General features: G+C 37.9%; 1 protein-coding gene and 1 long non-coding RNA gene across 3 annotated transcripts in view; both read right to left on the reverse strand.

Annotated features, from left to right (window-relative positions):
* GHR (growth hormone receptor) overlaps positions 1–9,286 on the reverse strand; it is a 284,952-nt gene extending 275,666 nt beyond the window's left edge. The window contains exons 1-4 of one of the 2 annotated variants that reach the window (XM_027101185.1): positions 8,561–9,286; positions 3,511–3,969; positions 1,446–1,511; positions 207–306 (exon numbers count right to left, since the gene is read on the reverse strand). The gene's annotated coding sequence lies outside the window, so the exon portion shown is untranslated. The remainder of the gene's footprint in view (positions 1–206; positions 307–1,445; positions 1,512–3,510; positions 3,970–8,560) is intronic. The other variant, XM_027101187.1, reaches the window with a different exon arrangement.
* Positions 9,287–16,405: 7,119 nt separating this feature from the next.
* LOC113617589 (uncharacterized) overlaps positions 16,406–20,304 on the reverse strand; it is a 102,787-nt gene continuing 98,888 nt past the window's right edge. Inside the window, exon 12 of the long non-coding RNA XR_003431710.1 lies at positions 16,406–16,551. This is a non-coding gene — a long non-coding RNA (uncharacterized LOC113617589). The remainder of the gene's footprint in view (positions 16,552–20,304) is intronic.

Consider the following 20,304-nt stretch of genomic DNA (forward strand, 5'->3'; position numbering starts at 1 on the left):
CCAAACATTGCCTCTTTACACCTGCAACCAATTTCCAAACTCCTGCTCCCTGGGGCATGGTGAAAAGCTAGTTAAAGGACCTTACTTCAGAGGTTAGAAAACGGAGGCAAGAGAGATGAAGTAATTTACCAAGGACACGAGGCATGTTAGAATAGGGGTATGTCCAGAAACTGGAGCACAGGGAAGTGGGGTGTCCAGACACAGACCTCAGCCTGAGAACTGTACTTGTGTGTGACCTAGGGAACGTGGTTTTTAAATGTCTTGCGCTGGACATCTGTCAAGTACGGGCCTGCCCACCTCATTCCACTGCAGTGAAAAGAAAGTGAGAGAAGAAGCTGTCAAAGTGCTTCAGAAAGTCAGTATCGTTCTGCATAAGCCTGTCATTTTGTTAAAGCATCAAACTCCCAGTCACCACATGCTTTTCTAAGTAGAAAGTTCAAAAGTCCAGTTCCAGGTTGTCTGAGATCTGACAGAGCAGCCCATCATGCTATCTTTTTACTATTTACTTTATTACTGACAGCCAGTTGTAACATCATTTATTTAACAGATTCGGCTTACTAAATGACATTTTTTTTACAGGGTTCCCAGACACAAAGCCAAATTTATACCCGGAGAGAAATGTTTAAGCAACAACTTAAAGAAACCAAGCTTCTTAGCACTAGAATAAAAAATCCCCAGGGCATGGAAAATAGCACAGGTATGCCAAGACTTGGGAAGGAGCATAGTACCAAAGACTTCGGGCAGCAGATGTCACATAAGATACCCTTCTTTTTAAAGGAATCCAAGAAGTGGAAAATTCTGTTCCTTAGAGGCTTTTCTGGTGCTCAGCTGTGGCTCAACAACCCAACTGTTCAAGGCAAAGACACCCAGAATGAAAGGAGGGGGAAAGGTTCCAGTAGGGGTGTGGACCACACTGTCCCATCCTGAGGCAGGAGGCAGGATGGGTGTTGATCTTGAACTGGTCCTGCTCTAGCTGTATCCCACTCAACTATAATGAGGCTTCCTTTCCCTAAGAACCACCCCTAATCCCTTGATTTCTGGGGTTCCATGCTTTGCTAGAGCAGTAGGAGTGCTTACCAATGTCTGGAGTTTTTAAAAGGGGAATTGCCCACATAGAGAGAGATTAGGGCACAGGCAGGCAGAACACCTGCTGGGTGGTCAGTACTGCCAAGCTGGCTGAAAGGGCAGCACTGGAGACCAGGCAGTCCACGAATGCTGACTCCACTCCTTCTGAGATGAACTTCCAATTTGGCCTTTCAGACTCTGACACTGCCAAATTCTCTCTTTATATCCCTTCTGTGCCTTCTCATTCTTGCCTGCCCCCCTCACCCTCAAGCTCAGAGAATCTTCTAGCAGGTGCCAGAGGGACTCACAAAATATTTTCTAAGTTCTATCGTTTATACCCTGAGATGATTTCAGGGCCATGCTTAGCAAAGAAAGATTACCTTCTTTCTTCCTCTGGGTTCATCTGGAGCCTTCATTCTGTGAGACAGGGAAGCTGACTGCTCCGTCTTTGGGAGAAAGGTCATCATGCACAGAAAACATTGGTTAATGTAAAAAATTATGGAACCAGACATAAATTTGCAACTTACATGAAAGGCAGTCCTTTTTAAGCCCCCTGAATAGAGATCCTCTGATCTCATATATGATCATGTATAGGTCTATAGTAGTATTTGCCTCTTTATAGTTTCCAGATTATGAGGGAGAATGTATCAGGTACTGAATTAACTACAAGTTAAGGCATGCCAGAGTACATTTACCTCATGAAATGTGAAACTGTACTTACCATTCCTTCCCCGCTGCCTGGAGACCATATAGGGAAATTCTTCTTAACCTTCAAATTCCAGCTCAATTGTTTAGTGCCTGGCTTTTCCCAAAGGTGGAATTAATTAATTAACTATCCCTGCATCTGCATCCTCATGGGTCTTTATACCTACTTGTATTAAATATTTCAGTTTTTACTAACATGTATACTTTTCCCATTAATTATGAGACCTCTGAGGGAGGCACTATATATTCTGAGTATCTGTACCTAAAATGTCTACGTTGGTGCCCAGCAAATGGTACGATGCCCAATAAATGCTTAACCAAATTGAATGAAAATGTAGAACTTCCAAATTTGTATCTCAAACCCAGATCTTTATACAGAGCTCTGAACTGCCATCCTCCACATTTTCTCACACTCCACATTCAAAATCGGGTCACTTCCTGACCCCTCCATGCCTAACATCTGGTCCGAACCACCATGGTCTTTCACCTGAATTACTGCTGTAGTCTCTCAAACTCCTACTGGTCCTGTTTTCCTGGGGGATCCAAACTAATACAATATTTACTGGTAAAACTAGTAAGATTCTAGAAATAAAGCACACCTACTTTAAAGGATTTTTGAAACTAACACTGAATTCCCATCCACTAGGTTCTTTCGACAAATGTTGAAGAGCCTGCACCATGACAGATTTGTTCTATGAACGTAAGATGCCTCAGGGAACAAAACTTACATGGCACGTTTACAAAGACCTTGCCCTCATGGGGCTTACATTCTATTTGGGAGAGGCAGTGAACAATAATAAACATAATAAATAGGTAAATCACTGAAGTGCTGCTCAGAGGAAACTATAGTAGGATAAGGGTTTCAGGAAAGCCAGGTAACAGGTGGAAGAATGCTGGGAATTCCTTCCTTGCCCAGGACTCAGGGCATATTGTGGAGTTGAGCATGTGATGCTGTGAACACCCTGGAAGAGCACCCTTGACGCTCCCCACCCCTGTCCCCAGCCCTCACCCTCAATTGCCTTGGTTGAGAGGATGGCAGGGGAATCATGAAGGGAAGAAAACAGCTGAGGAATGTATTCATCTTTTCTTTCCTCTATTGAAAGGCAACAGGGGAAAAACTATTTCATGATCTGGAAATTCTTAGCCAAGACTTATGAGGAGGTCCCAGAGCCAGAATTAAAGCTTAAAATCACCATTTATTTTATGAATTTCAAAAAAAATTGGTATTTCGATTCAGAGCTCTTAAAAACTAAAAGGAATATGATTGCCTGGACTCTCTCTAGTGGACTCAGAACCATCCCCAGAAAAGCTCAGGACCTGGGCAATGCCATCCATGTGCAGCCAGTGGGTGGAAAGGAGCCAAACAAGATAGGTCTCAACAGAGACTCATGAATGAATGTTTCCCTTTAAATGACTTAAGTGTAAAAATTAAAAAAATTTTTTTTTAATATTTTGAGATTATTTCCTCTATCCTCCCACCAAATGCAAAAGCTTGTTTGTGAAAAGCATCTGATAGATGGTCCTCCAGCTTCTGTCTGGATAATTATATTGATGAGTAAGCCATTAGCTCCCTCATTGGGAACCGAGTTCCATTTTGTGACTGCACCATTTGTTAAGAGTACTTTAGCCAGAATCTGCTATTCTATTATTTATACCTGATCCTATCTCTAGAGCACATAGGGAAAATTTAGAAATTTAAATTTGCTTTTTCTCATGAGACACACTTTCCACATGTCTCACCATAAGTTATCTCTCCTCCAGGCCAAACACATGCAGGTCTTCCCACTACTTCTCATGTGATGAGGTTTCCAGATCCTACACCATGCTGGACCTCCACCTTAGTATACACTCCAATTCATCAAAATCCTTCATAAATTGCTGTTCCCAGTATCAAATTCAATCCCATTATGGTCACCACAAGATAGAGGAGGGCCATGAGCTTCCAACTAGGTGTTCTGGAGTAATGGAAATGGCAGAAGCCTTGAAGTCCAGTAGATGTGGTGGGAGCCCCCAGCTCTGATCCAACTTCCATCTGTTGTCAGTCAGTCTACACTCCAAGGAAGTGAATTTAGCAACCTTACCATGATCAGGGCATTTCCATCCCTTCTTTTCTTTCACATTCGATCCTTTCCTACTTTTTATCTTCACATATTACTTGGTTCTTTCCTTCTATCCTCTTTATTTTTAAAAGAGGTGGGACTATAAAAGCAAAAAAAAGATGTGCATGAGAAAGGGATCTGAGCAGGTATGAAAAAGTTTTTCATAGCAATTTTTATAGAAATTAGGCACACAGAGTATTTCCAACTACTAAATAAACTATCAGTCTAGTTTGCTAATCAGACTTCTCCAGGGAATAATGAAAACCCAAGAGGAAGAATACTGAACGCTTTGCATACGAAAGGAACCGACCTGCCTACCACCCATTGTCTACCCAGGGAAACCAGGAAAGGTCAGGTGAGGGGAGGAACTGCTGGAGAACTCGTTGAGGAGAGCGAGGGCTTGCAGGGTAACAGAACTTTACTCAAGGTCCCTGGCCCTCTGCAGCACTTGCTGAACCAGGTGAAGGCTGAGATGTGTTAACCAGAGGAACTCATAATATCTTGGATAAAAGAATTTGAGAGCTAAGTCAATAGGTCTCAACTGTTGTAGGCAAATAATAAATCAGAATGTCTGTTTAAATTAAATTTGCTTCATAAATTTTTTTCTCCTACGTTTTCCTAACACTATAGAGTATTCCGAGCACATTCACAGCAATTATGTCAATTTTTCTTCACAGCAGTCCCATGAAGAAGGTGTGATTATCCTCTATCAGTGAGGAAGCTGGCTGAAGAAGTAAAGCAACTGGACCAAATCATGCAATTAGATAGTTATAGGAGTTGGATGGGAACCCAGAGCCTTTCTGGGTCAAGTCCGTTCTTGGGGCTCCTCCACAGCTTCTCCAGTTATCCATGCCAACCATTTTGTCTGTCTTCTGTTTTTAAACCAGCAGACCACAGAAAACTTTAAAAATTTCCCCCAACCTCTCTCTATATATATTGTTGATATGAATACTAATTTTTTAAATTATATGGAAAAATTACATTAAATTATTAACTGTGGTTTCCTCTAGGAGTGAAAAATTTTAGAAAGTGGGAGGGAGTAGGGGGAATGAAAGAACAAGGACTTTTACAGTTTTACACTCTAGTTTTCTTTTTTTTTAATTGAGGTATAGTTGATTTACAATATTATGTTTCGTGTGTACAACATAGTGATTCACAACTTTTAAAGATTATACTCCATTTGTAAATAGTTTTCTTTTAAATCAGGGAACATGAAACCTGAGTCTGCATAACAAAAACCTCATCTGTATCAGAAGTTGAGTATTCATATGATGTTAACATTCTGTGCTTTATGAAATGCTTGAATGGCATTTCATAATGCCATTCTACTAGCTCCTCTAGTAGATTAAATGTATATTCGCTTTAAAATAATTTGATTCACAAGCAACATTCTAGAAACACGTCCATTGTACAATGTGAGATGAGGTACTACCTCTCATCAATTTTTTATATAATTTTTATATATAATAATAGACAGTTTTTATTCTGTCAGTATGCCTTATTATCTATTTTATTATTTATTTGCCTTATTTATATCTATCTGTTTAATATTTTCCTAGCCCCCATCTTCTAAAAGAGGATTTGAGGTGCCTTCTGGAGAAATATATAAGCCATAAAGATGAATAAATAAAACATGAAAAAATGGGAATGGAAGAAAAATAGGGTATAAAACTAAGATAACAGGCAAGGATAGTTAGCTCTTGAAGTAAATATTATAACATACTGTTCATTTGCTAGAAGTGGGCCACAGTTTTGGCTCTGAGCTTCTTTGTGACCATAAGAAATAAGAAAACATGATCCATTATAAGATGTATACCTTCCATAGGGTGAAAGCCAAGAATTGCTTAGAAGTGCATCTTCTTCTGAAACCAAAACATACAAGAAATTGTTCCTGAAGGTCATCATACAGGGACTCAACATAGTGGGCTGGATGATGTAATAGTGATGTTGTATAAGACGGGACTGAGGGACATTCTTTCCCTCTGAAAATTCATGTGCAGATACCAAAGTGGGAAAATGCTGCCAGAAATTAGAGGCAATCTCACACTCATCTTTAACTCTTTTTTAACTCAAAGCCATTGGTAAAATTTAATTGTAAGAACATAAAGTATTTATTTCATAGTGACCACAGAAAGTTTTGGTTCAAAGTTATTTTAATTTAGTAATATCTTAGATTTGACAATGCTGGTATTTAAAATTGTAATTGCACTCGTAGTTCATAAAAATCTTAATCTGTGGAACTATGTGTCCCAGGGTTTGAGCAAAATCCATCCAGATAAACAAAAAACAAAATGAATAAGATATTTGAGATTTATTTACAATTCTCGGCTTTCATGGGATTATTTGAAGTAAAAGATTGACCTAACTACTGCATTATCTGGAGGTTTATTAGGTTTACTGTAAATACATCGACTGTTTCACTTATGTTTGTAACTCACGAAGAAGTTAATAAACATTTTAAACCACATTTGCATGCCTGATGCCTGATGGGTGTTGATTCCAAAATGAAAATCATCAAAACGTAGAGCCTGTTTTTTTCCCCTTTAGAGCACTCTCCAGAAATAAGTTTGCAGAAATAAACAGCATTAGTAACTTTCAGTTATTGAAAGTGGTCATAATAGGACTGGTGGAATCAGCAGCCCAATTTTTGTGGCATGAATCAAGGTCATCAAAGTTTCCTCTAATAAAATTCCCCACTGTTTTCTCACACTGCTGTACCCCAGATTTGTCTTTCTGGGCATGCAATTCCAATGTCAAAATCTCTTCTTTTGGTTAAGGCTTTGTTTGTAGAACGGTCTTGTCAAAATTCAAATATTTATTTAAGATGAGCCACAAATTAATTTATGAGAAACTATTTACACATTCACAGGGATGAATTAAGTGCTTATAATTTTTAAAACAAAGTAGTTGCTTAATTTATGGTTTTCCCCAAGAATTCCATACTTTGAAGGAGATTGTGTACCAAGTATAAGTTCACTTATATTCCCATTTTCATTAATCTCTTTATATAAATACAAAATTGAGCTGCAGATCACTGTGAGATAAAATTGGGTTAACATAGTTTCACTCAGTGGGCAGGAATTTGGTGTTTCATGTTTCCTATCTGGCTTTATTATGGGTAATGTATATTTTGCATTAGAAGAAAGTGATTATACACAGATATAGATACATCATAATATATGTTTACATATATTCTAGAATTTTAATTTTAAAACATAGCATATTCCCATGGTAAAAAAAATGAACACAAAAGAATATAGAATGAAAATTTATTTGCAACAGATAAGACAGAAGAAAGACTTAATTAACCTATAAAGGGCTCTTAAAAACTGATTTCTAAAAAATAGACAAGTTACCCAATAGAAAAATAGACATTTCAAAGATAATTAAGAAGAGACAATTCACAGAAAAATAGAAAAATTAAAATAATTATAAACATGAAAATATGCTCAAATTTATTCACTGCTAAAAGTGTAAATCAAAACAATAAAAAACTTTTTTTTTAATCTATCATACTGGAAAAGATAAAACATGTTAATAATATGCACTATTAGTCAGGGTGTGGGGACAAAGACATTCTTATTCAATGTCGATTGAGAATGTAAATAGGCAAAATCGATTTTCAGGATCATTTGGCATGTTGATAAAGTTTTAAATGCATGTATTCTTTCACCCAGAAATTCCACTTTTAGAGGTATATACTTATAAACTCACAAAATTTTGCTAAATTATATGAATGAAGGCAATTTAAAAATGATTCTATATTGTTTATCTTTTGACTTTGGTATATTGTTTTGGTAAAATGGTATATTGTTTCTATGAAAAGACATTTAATTTTTACATGGTCATATTCATCCATTTGCTCATCACAGCTATTATTTATTACCTTACATAGTTAACTCTGCCTTGAGATCAGCCCAAATACCACCACTTTTCATTTGAGGAAACCTAACCAAGAGAGCATTCATTCACTTACTCAGAATGAGAGTAGAGATTTGATCTCAGTTCTAACTGACTTCAAAGCCTATGATATTTCACCTCATTATACTCAATCTTGAAAAGATGGAAAGACTGAAACCTTGAAAGTAACTTGGGGATCGCCACCACTGTTTTAATTCTTATCAATTTGGGGACCACCAGATGGGAGGAAGGATTCTTAGCTGCTGATGCATAGTTCTCCTTAGTGTAGTCACTTATTCCACCTCTTAGTTTTTGGTATATAAAATATGCATCCAAATCTTTCTCAAACTTAGAATGTTGGAATAAATACAATCGCATTTCCATATTTGGAAATTTGTCTCTGAAGGTGATAACATTTTCAGTGATTTCCAAATGGGGAATTAGCACATCAAAAAGATTGATAAAATAGATAATCAGTAAGGACCTACTGTATAGCACAGGGAAGTCTACCCAATATTCTATAATAACCTATATGGGAAAAGAATCTGAAAAAGAATGGATATATGTATATGTATAACGTAACCACTTTTCTGTACAACTGAAACTAACAAAACATTGTAAGTCAACTATACCCCAATATAAAATAAAAATTAAATTAAAAAAAGAGATAACATCTAGAATGGCAAGTACATGAGGAAAGGCACACTCCCATATAATGATGGTAATGTATGGTTAGTAACATTTTCAAAAGACAATTTGGCAACATATATAAAAATTTAAATTCTGCATACCCTTTGAACCATCGATTCTACTTCTGGGATTGTCCAACAGTAATGTCTACCTGAGTAAAAAGACATATGGACAACGATATTTATTCCATATTTAATAGCAATACAGACAACTTGATGACAAAATACTCCATAGTATAATCAATTAAATCAAAAGTTTATACAATGGAGTGGGATGCAAATATACAAAGAATGAGATAGACCAGTCTTCACTGATATGGGCTGCTGTTAGTGATCTATTATTAAATAAAAATAGTTGCAGAAAACTAAAGTATGAACCAACTTTTGTAAGAATGCATAGCAAAAGATCTGGGTTACCCCTAGAGAGGAGATATGGGAAAGGGCAAGTGGGGAAAGGTGAATATTCACTCTGTATTTCATGTAGTATTGTGTACTGTTTGAATTTTCTAGTGAGTTTAAAACTTTCACAAATTCAGTCTTTATATAGTTTTGATTTTTTAGATTTTTTTTCAGTGAGCAAAGACAACTTCTGTAATTTTTTTAAAAGCAATGATTTTTTATAAAGGTGAAAGTAATACAACTGCTTTGGTTTAAGAAACAGGTAGTATAGCCAAACTAAGTCAACTACTTTGACTCAGACTAAGGTTGAAAACTGTCTTCCATTAACAACATAAAGCAATAGATTAGAGAGTTTTACTTTCAATAAGAATTCTTTACATTAAAATTTGGTGAGAGAGTAGCACTGACATACATACACCACCAAATGTAAAATAGATAGCTAGTGGGAAGCAGCTGCATAGCACAGGGAGATCAGCTTGGAGCTTTGTGGCCACCTAGAGGGGTGGGATAGGGAGGGTGGGAGGGAGACGCAGGAGGGAGGGGATGTGGGAATATATGTATACATATAGCTGATTCGCTTTGTTATACAGCAGAAACTAACACAACATGGTAAAGCAATTACACTCCAATAAAGATGTTAAAAAAAAAAAAGGAAAAAAAATTGGCATCGTTATTAACCCAACTTTCTTGAGAGGTCTTAAAACCATTCAAGCAAAAATGACTCACAGAGAATGATGGTTATGATAAAAATCCCCGTAAGGCCTCCCTTCCCGTAGGCTTAATACAGACCCAACTTATTTGTATATTCTGAAGAAAGGAAGAGTTCACAGTGGGCTAAGGCTGGTCACTCATTCCAGCTCCCACTATAATCAGTTTCTTTTATTTCTTCTGAGTGTTGGCACTCCATCTCTGTGCCCAGCCGATTATGGTCTTAGCACAACTCAGGGAGGAGACGTGCATTCTTTCCTGGGGAGGAGTTGTTAGACTTCTTGGCACATCCTAGGTTAAGGTTGGATTATGCTATCATGAAAAGAGTTTAGCTCAGGAGGTAATCTGTACTTTGTTAATTTATCTGGTTGCAGAATTTACTAAGGAAAAACTCTGTAATTCTTGCTCCCTGGTGGATTTCAAAGAAGACATGATAGCTTTTCTGCTTGAATGCTCTGCATATGATGTGCTTTGTGATACATTTCTACCCAAATGAAGGGTTTTAGTTAGAAGCTGGAGATGATTCTTTTAAAAATAGAAATTCTAAATATGCCAGAAAAGAGGCTGGTCTGGTCAGGCCTGGGGATGGTGTTAGTGTAGTTTAGATTTAGAAGTTATGAAATTGGTGGAAACACTTCTGGGTCATTGCAGTGAGAGGTTTAGCAGTGTTGTACAGAGCAAAGCCTAACAGGCTATGGTTTGTTTCTTCTCAGATTCAATCCTTACAGCTACTTGTCTTCCAAAAAGCCGGGGACATAAAACCTACCCCACTGTCTTGCTGCCCTATCTTCCCAGTGTAGAACAATAGAGGCAGCTCAGAAACAGTAGCGCTGTGAAGGATCTTTTTTTTAGAATTATATTTTATTTATTTTTTTATACAGCAGGTTCTTATTAGTTACCCATTTTATACATATTAGTGTATATATGTCAATCCCAATCTCCCAATTCATCACACCACCCCCTCCCCACCACTTTCCCCCCTTGGTGGCCATACATTCATTCTCTGCATCTGTGTCTCCATTTCTGCCCTGCAAACAGGTTCATCTGTACCGTTTTTCTAGGTTCCACATATATGCATTATACGTATTTGTTTTCCTCTTTGATTTACTTCAATCTGTATGACAGTCTCTAGATCCATCCACGTCTCTACAAATGACCCAATTTCATTCCTTTTTATGGCTGAGTAATATTCCATTGTACAAATGTATCACATCTTCTTAATCCATTCATCTGACGATGGGCATTTAGGTTGCTTCCATGTCCTGGCTATTGTAAATAGTGCTGCATTGAACATTGGGGTGCATGTGTCTTTTAGAATTATGGTTTTCTCTGGGTATATGCCCAGTAATCAGATTGCTGGGTCATATGGTAATTCTATTTTTAGTTTTTTGAGGAACCTCCATACTGTTCTCCATAGTGGCTGTATCAATTTACATTCCCACCAACAGTGCAAGAGGGTTCCTTTTTCTCCACACCCTCTCCAGCATTTGTTGTTTGTAGATTTTCTGATGATGCCCATTCTAACTGGTGTGAGGTGATACCTCATTGTAGTTTTGACTTGCATTTCCCTAATAATTAGTGATGTTGAGCAGCTTTTCATGTGCTTCTTGGCCATCTGCATGTCTTCTTTGGAGAAATGTCTATTTAGGTCTTCTGCCTATTTTTCGGTTGGGTTGTTTGTTTTTTTAATATTGAGCTGCATTAGCTGTTTATGTATTTTGGAGATTAATCCTTTGTCCGATGATTCATTTGCAAATATTTTCTCCCATTCTGAGGGTTGTCTTTTTGTTTTGTTTGTAGTTTACTTTGCTGTGCAAAAATTTTTAAGTTTCATTAGGTCCCATTTGTTTATTTTTATTTCCATTACTCTAGGAGGTGGATCAAAAAAGATCTTGCTGTGATTTGTGTCAAAGAGTGTTCTTCCTATGTTTTCCTCTAAGAGTTTTATAGTGTTCAGTCTTACATTTAGGTCCCTAATCCATTTTGAGTTTATTTTTGTATATGGTGTTAGGGAGTGTTCTAATTTCATTCTTTTACATGTAGCTGTCCAGTTCTCCCAGCACCACTTATTGAAGAGACTGTCTTTTGTCCATTGTATATCCTTGCCTCCTTTGTCATAGATTAGTTGACCATAGGTGCATGGGTTTATCTCTGGGCTTTCTATCCTGTTCCATTGATCTATATTTGTTTTGTGCCAGTACCATATTGTCTTGATTACCGTAGCTTTATAGTATAGTCTGAAGTCCAGGAGCCTGATTCCTCCAGCTCCGTTTTTTTCCCTCAAGACCGCTTTGGCTATTCGGAGTCTTTTGTGTCTCCATATAAATTTGAAGATTTTTTTCTTTCAGTTCGGTAAAAAATGCCATTGGTAATTTGATAGGGATTGCATTGAATCTGTAGATTGCTTTGGGTAGTATAGTCATTTTCACAATATTGATTCTTCCAGTCCAAGAACACGGTATATCTCTCCATCTATTGGTATCATCATTAATTTCTTTCATCAGTGTCTTATAGTTTTCTGCAAACAGGTCTTTTGTCTCCCTAGGTAGGTTTAATCTTAGGTATTTTATTCTTTTTGTTGCAGTGGTAAATGGGAGTGTTTCCTTAATTTCTCTTTCAGATTTTTCACCATTAGTGTATAGGAATGCAAGAGATTTCTGTGCATTAATTTAGTATCCTGCAACTTTACCAGATTCATTAATTAGCTCTAGTAGTTTTCTGGTAGCATCTTTAGTATTCACTATGTATAGTATCATGTCATTTGCAAACAGTGACAGTTCTACTTCTTCTTTTCCAATTTGTATTCCTTTTATTTGTTTTTCTTCTCTGATTGCCGTGGCTAGGACTTCCAAAACTATGTTGAATAAGAGTGGTGAGAGTGGGCATCCTTGTCTTCTTCCTGATCTTAGAGGAAATGCTTTCAGTTTTTCACCATTGAGAATGATGTTTGCTGTGGGTTTGTCGTATATGGCCTTTATTATGTTGAGGTAGGTTCCCTCTATGCCCACTTTCTGGAGAGTTTTTATCATAAATTGGTGTTGAATTTTGTCGAAAGCTTTTTCTGCATCTATTGAGTTGATCATATGGTTTTTATTCCTCAATTTGTTAATATGGTGTATCACAATGACTGATTTGCATATATTGAATGATCCTTGCATCCCTGGGAGAAATCCCACTTGATCATGGTGTATGATCCTTTTAATGTGCTGTTGGATTCTGTTTGCTGGTATTTTGTTGAGGATTTTTGCATCTATATTCATCAGTGATATTGGTCTGTAATTTTCTTTTTTGTAGTATCTTTGTCTGATTTTGGTATCAGGGTGATGGTGGCCTCATAGAATGAGTTTGGGCGTGTTCCTTCCTCTGAAATTTTTTGCAAGAGTTTGAGAAGGATAGGTGTTAGCTCTTCTCTAAATGTGAAGCCATCTGCTGCTAGACTTTTGTTTGTTGGAAGATTTTTAATCACAGTTTCAATTTCATTACTTGTGATTGGTCTGTTCATATTTTCTATTTCTTCCTGGTTCAGTCTTGAAATTTTATACCTTTCTAAGGATTTGTCCATTTCTTCCAGGTTGTTCATTTTATTGGCATAGAGTTGCTTGTAGTAGTCTCTTAGGATGCTTTGTATTTCTGTGGTGTCTGTTGTAACTTCTCGTTTTCCATTTCTAATTTTAATGATTTGAGTCCTCTCCCTCTTTTTCTTGACGAGTCTGGCTAATGGTTTATCAATTTTGTTTATCTACTCAAAGAACCACCTTTTAGTTTTATTGATCTCTGCTATTGTTTTCTTTGTTTCTATTTCATTTTTTTCTGCTCTGATCTTTAGGATTTCTTTCCTTCTACTAATTTTGGGTTTTGTTTGTTCCTCTTCCTCTAGTTCTTTTAGGTGTAAGGGTAGATTGTTTATTTGAGGTGTTTGTTGTTTCTTGAGATAGGATTGTATTGCTATAAACTTCCCTCTTAGAACTACTTTTGCTGCATCCATAGGTTTTGGATTGTCATGTTTTCATTGTCATTTGTCTCTAGGTATTTTTTGATTTCTTCTTTGATTTCTTCAGTGATCTCTTTGTTATTTAGTAACGTATTGTTTAGTCTCCATGTGTTTGTGTTTTTTACGTTTTTTTCCCTGTAATTGATTTCTAATCTCATAGTGTTGTCGTCAGAAAAGATGCTTCGTAGAATTTCAATTTTCTTAAATTTACTGAGGCTTGATTTGTGACCCAAGATGTGATCTATCCCGGAGAATGTGCCGTGCATACTTGAGAAGAAAGTATAATCTGCCGTTTTTGATGGAATGTCCTATAAATATCAATTAAATCTATCTGGTCTATTGTGTCATTTAAAGCTGTGTTTCCTTATTAATATTCTGTTTGGATGATCTGTCCATTGGTGTAAGTGAGGTGTTAAAGTCCCCCATTATTACTGTGTTACTGTCGATTTCCTCTTTTATAGCTGTTAGCAGTTGCCTTATGTATTGAGGTGCTCCTATGTTGGTTGCATGTATATTTATAATTGTTATATTTTCTTCTTGGATTGACCCCCTGATCATTACGTAGTGTCCTTCCTTGTCTCTTGTAACATTCTTTATTTTAAAGTCTATTTTATCTGATATGAGTATTGCTATTCCAGCTTTCCTTTGATTTCCATTTGCATGGAATATCTTTTTCCATCCCTTCACTTTCATTCTGTATGTGTCCCTTGGTCTGAAGTGGGTCTCTTGTAGACAGCATATATATGAGTCTTGTTTTTGTATCCATTCAGCCAGTCTATGTCTTTTGGTTGGAGCATTTAATCCATTCACGTTTAAGGTAATTATCAATATATATGTTCCTATTACCATTTTCTGAATTGTTTTGGGTTTGTTTTTGTAGGTCCTTTTCTTCTCTTGTGTTTCTCACTTAGAGAAGCTCCTTTAGCATTTGTTGTAGAGTTGGTATGGTGGTGCTGAATTCTCTCAGATTTTGCTTGTCTGTAAAGCTTTTGATTTCTCCAACAAATCTGAATGAGATCCTTGTCGGGTAGAGTAATCTTGGTTGTAGGTTCTTCCCTTTCATCACTTTAAATATATCATGCCACTCCCTTCTGGCTTGTAGACTTTCTGCTGAGAAATCAGCTATTAACCTTATAGGAGTTCCTTTGTATGTTATTTGTTGTTTTTCCCTTGCTGCTTTCAATAATTTTTCTTTGTCTTTAATTTTTGTCAATTTGATTACTATGTTTCTTGGCATGTTTCTCCTTGGGTTTATCCTGTATGGGATTATCTGTGCTTCCTGGACTTGGATGGCTATTTCCTTTCCCATGTTAGGGAAGTTTTTGAATTTAATCGCTTCAAATATCTTCTCGGGTCCTTTCTCTCTCTCTTCCTCTGGGACCCCTATAATGTGAATGTTGTTGCGTTTAATATTGTTCCAGAGGTCTCTTAGGATTTCTTCATTTATTTTCATTCTTTTTTCTTTATTCTGTTCCGCAGCAGTGAATTCCCTCATTCTGTCTTCCAGTTCACTTATCCATTTTTCTGCCTCAGCTACTCTGCTATTGATTCCTTCTAGTGTATTTTTAATTTCAGTTATTGTATTGTTCATCTCTATTTGTTTGTTCTTTAATTTTTCTAGGTCCTTATTAAACGTTTCTTTCATCTTCTCAATGTTTGCCTCCATTCTTTTTCCGAGGTCCAGGATCATCTTCACTATCATTATTCTGAATTCTTTTTCTGGAAGGTTGCCTATCGCCACTTTGTTTAGTTGTTTTTCTGGGGTTTTATCTTTTTTTTTTTTTTTTTTTTTTGCAGTACGCAGGCCTCTCACTGTTGTGGCCTCTCCTGTTGCGGAGCACAGGCTCCGGACACGCAGGCTCAGCGGCCATGGCTCATGGGCCCAGCCGCTCCGCGGCATGTGGGATCTGCCCGGACCGGGGCAGGAACCCGTGTTCCCTGCATCAGCAGGCGGACTCTCAACCACTGCGCCACCAGGGAAGCCCCTCTGGGGTTTTATCTTCTTCCTTCATCTGGTACATAGCCCTCTGCCTTTTCATCTTGTCTATGTTTTTGTGAATGTGGGTTTTGTTCCACAGGCTGCAGGATTGTAGTTCTTGCTACTGCTGTCTGCCCTCTGTTGGATTAGGCTATATAAGAGGCTTGTGTAAGTTTCCTGATGGGAGGGACTGGTGGTGGGTAGACCTGAATGTTGCTCTGGTGGGCAGAGCTGAGTAAAACTTTAATCCACTTGTCTGCTGATGGGTGGGGCTGGGCTCCCTCCCTGTTGGTTGTTTGGCCTGAGGCGACCCAAGACTGAAGCCTACCCGGGATCTTTGTTGGGGCTAATGGCAGACTCTGGGAGGGATCACGCCAAGTAGTACTTCCCAGAACTTCTGCTGCCAGTGTCCTTGTCCTCACGATGAGACACAGCCACCCTCCACCTCTGCAGGAGACCCTCCAATACTAGCAGGTAAGTCTGGTTTGGTCTCCTATGGGGTCACTGCTCCTTCCCCTGGGTCCCGATGCACACACTGCTTTGTGTGTGCCCTCCAAGAGTGGAGTCTCTGTTTCCCTCAGTTCTGTCAAAGTCCTGTAATCAAATCCTGCTAGCCTTCAAAGTCTGATTCTCTAGGAATTCCTCCTCCCATTGCCAGCCCCCCAGGTTGGGAAGCCTGACATGGGGCTCAGAACCTTCACTCCAGTAGATGGACTTCTGTGTATAAGTGTTCTCCAGTTTGTGAGTCACCCACCCAGCAATTATGGGATTTGATTTTATTGTAATTGCACCCCTCCTACCATCTCATTGTGGCTTCTCCTTTGTCTTTGGATGTGGGGTATCCTTTTTGGTGAGTTCCAGTGTCTTCCTGTTGATGATTGTTCAGCAGTTAGCTGTGATTCCAGTGCTCTTGCAAGAGGGAGTGAGAGCACATCCTTCTACTCCGCCATCTTGAACCAATCTCCTCTCACTGTGAAGGATCTTATATGTGAAATCATCATTCCCACATAACAATGACTGTCGAAGAAGAAGAACACTTTTTAGGTTTTTTGAAATAAAGAAGAGTCATTAAGCTATTGAAAGTGCACAAAGTCAGAATTAATGAAAGAACAGTTGAGACTGATAATTTTCTAGTATACTGGTAGTATGGTCAATTATTTGATGGAAAAGCCATTTCAACCTAGAATTGCATGAAACTCAGATAAAAGAAACCTGACCCATAAAATAGCTAAGAAGGAAACCTGAACTTACCACAGAAGCAATTGCTTAAGCCATGCAAGGCCAAAGGTTTTGCCAATGCTTATGTACAGAAACTGGAAGTTAATGGAAGTTAATACCTGAACCACAGCTATTATCAATATTTCATCCTATATAATGTCATATATAGTAAAATGCATATAATTCTTTTTTCAATCATTTTTATCTAACCCTCCTGTCTTTTTAAGGAACCCATTTGGAGAACCCTTGTGGATATTATTTTAGGAAGGCATCTGTGGCATTCATGGAAATGCTCAGATCTCCTTTCCAGAGAACTTTGTGCAAGTACTGGGGTTGGCAGACAACCTCCAGAGGCCCAACCTTTGGATCCGCCATAATGTTCATGCCAAGGCCGCACTTTCTTCAGGCTTCACCCAGCCAGTGACTGGCTACTAGGGCTGGGACATTTCTGCCCAACACCAGACTCTTCTAAAGGGCAGTCTCTGCTTTGTGGCTCCCCATCGACCTGATTGATGCAGTGTAGGAGCTGTAGTATAGTCTGAAGCTCTTCCTATTCAATACATCATCATCCTTCCTTCCTTCTCTCTTTACACAGGTGCTAGACCTTCATCACAGTCTGATGCTTTCCTAGCCTATTCTGCTCCCTCTCCCCTACATCTTTCACAGGTGTCTGCTCCAAAAAATCCTTCAACTATCTAATTCCATCTTGCCTTCAGCTTCTTAGATAACTTGAGATGATACAGCATTTGAATTAAGTGGACCCCCAATTTGCAATAGAGATAAAAGTTCTTTTAACTTTTAAGTACATTTTTAAAGTACTTTTAGGCATGGCTTAAAATCTTGTTCCAACAAGAGTCATTGCTGTCTGAATGTGTTTTAGATTACTTACTTACAAGGAGGCCTTGAACAGGCCCCTTATCTGAACAGTGGAGCTATTACTGTTTACAATGCTGTGAGAGAATCTTCAGGGACTTGGCTTTCTCTCTGACCCAAGTACAATTTGCTCTTCAGCCAAAAAGAGTTACTTCGATGCCAGTTGGCCATCCCTGTTGATTGGCATCTCACTGGCTATACTTTGCAAAAATATGCGTGATGATCAGGTTCAGAGTTCTTACATGCAGATCAAACCACTGGATCCAACAGATTCTAAAGAATAAGTGTATCACATAGAATTTTTCTCACATTTGTCTCTGCTTAAAATGATAACTTATTCCTTAAGGATGTCAAAATCTGATTTTTTTTTTTTTTAACATCTTTATTGGAGTATAATTGCTTTACAATGGTATGTTAGTTTCAGCTTCACAACAAAATGAATCAGTTATATATATACATATATTCCCATATCTCTTCCCGCTTGCGTCTCCCTCCCTCCCACCCTCCCTATCCCACCCCTCCAGGCGGACACAAAGCACCGAGCTGATCTCCCTGTGCTATGCGGCTGCTTCCCACTAGCTATCTACCTTACGTTTGGTAGTGTATATATGTCCATGCCTCTTTATCGCTTTGTCACCGTTTACACTTCCCCCTCCCCATAGCCTCAAGTCCATTCTCTAGTAAGTCTGTGTCTTTATTCCTGTTTCACCCCTAGGTTTTTCATGACATTTTTTTTTTTTAAATTCCATATATATGTGTTAGCATACGGTATTTGTCTCTCTCTTTCTGACTTACTTCACTCTGTATGACAGACTCTAGGTCTATCCACCTCATTACAGATAGCTCAATTTCGTCTCTTTTTATGGCTGAGTAATATTCCATTGTATATATGTGCCACATCTTCTTTATCCATTCATCCGATGATGGACACTTAGGTTGTTTCCATCTCTGGGCTATTGTAAATAGAGCTGCAATGAACATTTTGGTACATGACTCTTTTTGAATTATGGTTTTCTCAGGGTATATGCCCAGTAGTGGGATTGCTGGGTCATATGGTAGTTCTATTTGTAGCTTTTTAAGGAACCTCCATACTGTTCTCCACAGTGGCTGTATCAATTTACATTCCCACCAACAGTGTAAGAGGGTTCCCTTTTCTCCACACCCTCTCCAGCATTTATTGTTTCTAGATTTTTTGATGATGGCCATTCTGACTGGTGTGAGATGATATCTCATTGTAGTTTTGATTTGCATTTCTCTCATGATTAGTGATCACTCCCTAACACCATACACAAAAATAAGCTCAAAATGGATTAAAGACCTAAATGTAAGGCCAGAAACTATCAAACTCTTAGAGGAAAACATAGGCAGAACACTCTATGACATAAATCACAGCAAGATTCTTTCTGACCCACCTCCTAGAGTAATGGAAATAAAAACAAGAGTAAACAAATGGGACCTAATGAAACTTAAAAGCTTTTGCGCAGCAAAGGAAACCATAAAGAAGACCAAAAGACAACCCTCAGAATGGGAGAAAATATTTGCAAATGAAGCAACTGACAAAGGATTGATCTCCAAAATTTATAAGCAGCTCATGCAGCTTAATAACAAAAAAACAAACAACCCAATCCAAAAATGGGCAGAAGACCTAAATAGACATTTCTCCAAAGAAGATATACAGAGTGCCAACAAAATCTGATTTTAATATGATCAGATTCAGATTCGATTAATGAAAAAGGATAAATCAAGAGGACGAGTTTACTTACATTTTTCAGCCATGTATGTATGTATCTGTAATATGTTCATTTTCCCTGCAGATGGGTATGTAATATCATCCACTTTCTCACTTACACAGACCTCCTTCAAAGTGTCTTGGTTTTACACAGGCACTTTGGGTGCATAAGTGCCCTGGGTTCATTATAATACCCTTGGCAACTAGTGAGATTCATGAATATAATTTAAATAGTATGAAGAATTTCTTGGTAAAACTCCAGTCAAATTTAATTTTTAAGCCATTTAGAGCAGATTATTTTCACTATGTATTATAATACCATCAGGAATTTGAGAATAGTGGATTTATATATTTCCTGTGTTATTATTTTCTATGTGCAATGACCTATTAAATTGATTACCTCACATAATTCACAATCCAACCCTATATGTTATGTTATTTATTATCTCTAATTTAAGATACGGAAGCTGGGTTTTAGAAAGGATGAGTAATTTGCTCAAGGTTACACAGCTAGCTAACAGTTAAGCAGGGATTTTAGTGTGCATTAGTCTGACCCCATGTCTGTACTTTTATGTACACATGGTACATCTTTCCTAAATGTCCTACATAATAGAAGATGGGGGCCATGCTACACATTAATGTAACATTGGGCAAGTCTTTTAAGTTCTCCAGGAGAATTTATAAAACAAGCAGGGTGAGTTGGCCTCGAGCCCTAGACCCTCTCTGGGGTTCCTTCCTGCTGTAACATTCTTTTACTCTATAGCTAATCTGGATAAACTCCTACCAAAACACAGTCTGAAAAAATTTATATGCAGTGTAGGGTGCAAGCCTCTGCACATGCTGATCGGGTATGCCAAGTCTTCCTTCTGAAACGTTCTGAAATGGCTAGTACTCCCTCTACCTTAAAATAGAGTATGTATGGCAACAAAAGAAAAATGTCGTTTATAGCT

Source organism: Aethalodelphis obliquidens, unplaced genomic scaffold, assembly GCF_003676395.1.
Source record: "Aethalodelphis obliquidens isolate GAN/ISIS:26980383/991018 unplaced genomic scaffold, ASM367639v1 scaffold4, whole genome shotgun sequence".
In the NCBI taxonomy this organism is placed as follows: Eukaryota; Metazoa; Chordata; class Mammalia; order Artiodactyla; family Delphinidae; genus Aethalodelphis; species Aethalodelphis obliquidens.